The following is a 5,215-nucleotide window of genomic DNA, read 5'->3' as shown; positions in this document are numbered from 1 at the left end:
ACGCAGAGCACTGTCCCGCAGTGCCTCAAACCTGAAGGAGCAGCGGGGTGGAGATGGGGTAGAGAGAAAGGAAGGACGCCAAGACAAGAGTCTGATCAAGGCGACGTTTATTGCAGGCAGGCATCAGCCTTTTAAAGGAAAAGACCGAACTATTATGGGCTAGGATTACCATAGTAACCTCAATACCTGCTCCTATAGATAACATCAGATCTTTAACATAACAAAAATGGAGTTAACAACACCTGACTCCTACAGATCTTTGGCTGTCTGGGTTTCTCCCGTGCAGGGCAAAACAAGTTTAACACGTGCAGTCCTTAAAAAGGAATAAATGTTGTCTTTCAAAAAGCCAGTGGGCTATGGCTGGCTTCCCACAGTGTCTCATAACATTTGGCTTTATTATTAGCACTCCTAATAATAACAACAAGAGTGGAGGCCTTCTTACGATCGCTTTGCTGAAGGTTTCTAAAAATCTTGAGTTTGCTCTTGAAAGAGACCTGTTGAGACAAAGTAGTCACACCAAGGATTTCATCTGCAGGCCCCTTAAATCTGGATTAATGCCTCTCTTCTTGAAGCCCCTAAACTACTCTGGGGGCTCCTGGGCTTGCTTGAACCAACTCAGGGTAAAAGCCTCAAAGGAGGGACACCAGGCCAGTTTTGCCAGAAAAGCTCCATAACCTCAGCGCAACATTGACCTTAGTTCCTTAACAGTGTCTGACCATGTTCGCTTGATTAAATGAGTACGGTTCTCAAATATGACATTCCGGGCAAGGCCTTGGTCACACAACCAACATTTCCAAATATATCCTGGTGAGAAGGAAGGGCAGATTGTCATTGAAACCATGCCAATAGCTACATTGTCATAAAAACACAATAATGATATTGTCAAGAGATTAAGAATATTCAAGAGGAGTATCCAAATCCTGTAGGAGTCGGGCAGTGAGAATACTGTATCATTTGTAAATATCTCATTTCAGCTTACAAAAGCAGAATCTTAAAAACAAAGAGGAGTTATACTTACTGAATTGTGACGCAGAAACTGCCAACCTCCCTCGTGAGTTCATTCAGTTTTATGTAATGATCTCTGTGACCAGTGGTGGCGAACCTATGGCACACGTACCACAGAGGGCAGTTTGTATGATTAAAAGCTCCAAAAGGTTCATCAACTGTGGGCCTAGACCTTGGGTCGGCAGACCTATAATCCACTAGTATCTTAGGAAAGTTCTAGAATCCCAGCTCCTTTCACCAATAGCCTTAAGGTTAAGTGGTGTGGCCACCGTGGTCCTTTTCCACAGCATTCGTACACAGTCTGTAGTTGAAGACAAAACATTCCAGCTTGTACCTGACTTCTGAGCTTTTGGGAAAACATCAGAACAAGAAACAAAACAAAACAAAGCAAAAAAACTCTGTAGATTATAAAAGACTTGCGGGGTGTGGTGGCGCATGCCTGCACTCAGGAGGCTGAGATAGGAGGATCACTGAGTTTGAGACCAGCCTGGGCTGCATAGTGAGTTCCAGGTCAGTCTCAACTACGTTGTGAGACCCTGTCTCAAAAAACTAAAAGAAAGACTGAAAATGACTGCTGAACTAACCCTTCTCACTGATGATCTTCAAAATTGAAAGACTTGGTAAGCGTTCCTTATAAGAATGCCACACTTTATGGCTTGCAAGTAACTTTGGTTGTTTCTGCAAAATCAAAACAACAAACTCAACCCCCCAAAAAGTTTGGATGAAATAAGACATAGCAATTAACCATTTTAAAAGAAGGGTAAATATTACATCTAATTCTAAAAAGGGATAAATATAACCTTTACAGAGAAAAAAACTGAGATAGTCAATAATCCTGACATAGATTATACATAAACCAAGGTTATAGTAAGGAAATTCAGTGAGTCTGTATATTAATAACAATACGCACATAAGCAGAATCCCTAGTTGAAAACTACTGGCCTAGAGGATGCTATATTCAAATTTAGGTGGTAAAAATATGACCTTGTTTAGCTCAGTGGTTTCACTGTCTGCCTCGCAAGTGCAAGGACCCAAGTTCAATCCACTGTACAAAAAAAAAAAAAAAAAGACCTTGTTAACATCAAAAAGAAATAACTAAAATTATGGCTAAAGGCTCCGACCGCATGGACAGACATCTGCTGCCCTCTCCTGGAGGCCGGAGTAGTTCTGGCCAAAGGAAGGCGAAGCTTTCGGAACCTCTGACTCCCTTCCTCCCTCCCTTCCTCCCTCCCTTCGTCCTTTCTCCTTTCCTCCCCTCCTTCCTGCCTCTTTCTCCTTCCTTCTTTTTCCTTCCTTTTTCCTCCTTCCTCTCTTCTTCCTCCTTTCCTCCTTTCGCCCCCTCTTTTGATTTTAAGGTGATTAAAAACTTACATAAAAATCGCACAAGTTCAAAGCTCCCCGGTGTTCGTTTGCCTTTTCCCAGATTTCCCAGTTTGGAGTAGTTCTAAATCAACAAGAATAAACTGCATCCTGGGGCACGTTCCACCGCCCACCTCACGTCCCAAGCCATCAACTGCAGCTTGGAGAAGGAGGTCCCTTCCCCTGGCGGACACCTCCGCCTTCCTGGGATCCTCACCCGAGTACCCTACTGTTTGATATCACCGCCCTTTCTCAGCAGAACCAGCGCTCCTGATGCCATTTACCATCCACGAAGCTAGTTGATTTGTTTTTTATGTCAATCGCTTCTTGGCTGCTTCCTCTTCCTAAAACCACAGGGATGTTTCCAGTATCTGCTAGAAGCAGGAGGAAGGAGTGGAAGGGGAGGAGGAGGAGAAAAAGAAGGATGAGGCACTCAATGAAAGAATTTTCTTCTCCCCGTCTTGGTTTTTTGAGATTGGAGGGGGGGTGTCTTGCTTTGTGGTTCAGGCTGGCCTTGAACTCACTGTCTAGCCCAGCCTGGCTTTAAATTTATGCTGCTCCTCCTGCCTCAGCCTCCCAAAGTGTTGGGATTACAGGTGAGCAGCACCAGGCTCAGCTGAGTTTGAATTTTCAAAGGCTGCTCGACCTCTTGTGAATTCAATCCCAGGTGACCCTGGAAGGGCGAGCCCTGCGGCTGCAGCCCTAGAGAGAAGTAAGTGAGCCCCTAGATAGAAGTGGACCCCACCCCCACCCCCACTTACCTCTGTGAGGGAGGGGCCAGTGGGACAGGGTGGAGCCCACTCCAGAGTTTTCCACCTGCTGGCCGAGCAAAGTCTCTCGAACTAAGGAGGAAAAGCTCCGCTGCGTGCTGCCTCCTCCAATCTGCTCTGTGGCCAGCACTTGGTTCTCCCACAATGGAAAATCTATGCTCTGTAAAATCTTTGTTTCCGGGCTTTAAATCTGATTCTTTCCCCACTTGGTGCAATATTCTTCCAAATTCTGACTGTTTAAGAGGTCACAGGAAATACATTTTCCCATCATGCCAAGTTGTTGTGACTGATGGGTGTGGGTATGAAAGAAGGGTAGAAAAGTTGGAAAACTGAAATTGAGATTGGCGAGGAAAATAACACTAATAGCTATGTTAAAGGATGATTTTTTAAACTAGGTATGGTGGCAGACGCTGGTAATTGTAACATTCTGGAGGCTGAGGCAGGAAGATCATAAGTTCAAGCTGAACCTGGGCAACTTAGCGAGACCCTGCTTCAAATTAAAAAAAAAAAATGCAAATTTTAGACAGGGGGGTGCTGGGAATGTAGCTCAGTGCGAAGGCCATGGGTTCATTCTCCAGTAATTTTAAAAAAAGACAAAATCATGGTTTTCTTACAGAGTTTAAAAAAATGATCACGTGTCAAAGGTTTTACTAATATGATTATAGACGGCTAAGTTAGATAGAAATATTATAGGCAGTCAGACAGGGCGGGGCCCTCTACAGAGTCCGTGCAGAAGATTAAAACACACCACAGCTGTGGCTGGAGGCACATCTGTTGGAGGCCAGGCCTCAAGATAAAGATGAAATGGCCAGGCCTGTATACTTCCCCAAGGGCAAGATAAGCGGAATCATGGGGCCTAATGACGTCTGGACAGACGTTAGTCACCTCGAGGCATGAACAAGGCCTCTGGCGCCACCATTTCCCAGAAAAAGCCTTGGTTCTTTCCATGCACCCCTGTTATTTGACTTGTTACCCATTGGATCGCTGTTGCCTAAGCAGCTACACTTTAACCTTATTGGTTGTTCTGCTCTATTAAACTTCCCTGTAACGTGGGTTCCTCCGCTACCCATTCGGGACCCCTCCTGCCTCTCGGGAGCTCTTCTCTCAATAAACATTTCCTACTGTTAACCTCTGTTGTTCCTAGAATTCATTCTTCAGTGTTAGAGGACACAAACGCAGCACATCAGACATCTAACAGGTTCGGAACTATAATATTTTCTTTATATCATTTGGAGGTCCTACTTCATCCCTCTATCGGTATCTCTAACACCAAAACAGACAAGGGTAGCACTGCACGCCAATACCTCTTGTGAAAAGAACTGTAAAAATCCTTAAGAAAGTATTAATCAAATCATATTGTAGCACGGACCCGGAGAGCAGAGAAACCACCCAGGCTTGCCCGTGTGGGAGCAGATGAAGCTGTTTTAGTCACTCAAGCACCAACAGGTGGGCTGACGGCAAGCCAGAATCACTGCAGACTGGGGGAGAGCTCGGATTTAAGTAGCGAAGTGGTTGCTAGGCGGTTGCCAGGCACTGGTCTGAGAATTTGTTGTTGCCAGGAAGAGCCTGGGGACAAAGACAGGGCAGTCTGTGGTCCTTGGGCCAGGTGTTGGCGCACTGTTTCTTGGAACCGAGGGCTGGGACATGCTGGCTTTCCCGCAGGTGCCAAGTTTGTCTGTAATGGCTTTTCCCAAGGGCGGCAAATAAATAAATGTAAACATTTTAAAAAGATACTATGGTTTCTATCTGTTACGGAAGGAACTGGCAAGAGAGGCAGCAGAATGGAAGTAAAATAACAAAAGTTGACTCCATCGATAGGGACTGATGACACCTAATGGCGGTGCCCTGATCGATCCAGTACTTGGCTACAGCTCCCCCTTTTACAGAGTTTTCCAGCCTGGATCTCATGCAGGGGGTTACATTGCATTTTCACAGTTACATTGCTGATATTCAAAACACGGTGGCCAGGCAGTTGAATTTCAACCTGGATGTAGCACTTCTTTGGTAGGGGAGGTTGTCTTTATTTTGTTTTTGTTTTGGTACTGGGGATTGAACTCGGGTCCTTGCGTTTAAGGCAGGCC

Source organism: Fukomys damarensis, unplaced genomic scaffold (genome assembly GCF_012274545.1).
Source record: "Fukomys damarensis isolate Sample0158 unplaced genomic scaffold, DMR_v1.0_HiC HiC_scaffold_12, whole genome shotgun sequence".
In the NCBI taxonomy this organism is placed as follows: Eukaryota; Metazoa; Chordata; class Mammalia; order Rodentia; family Bathyergidae; genus Fukomys; species Fukomys damarensis.
This window is presented reverse-complemented; position numbering follows the sequence as displayed.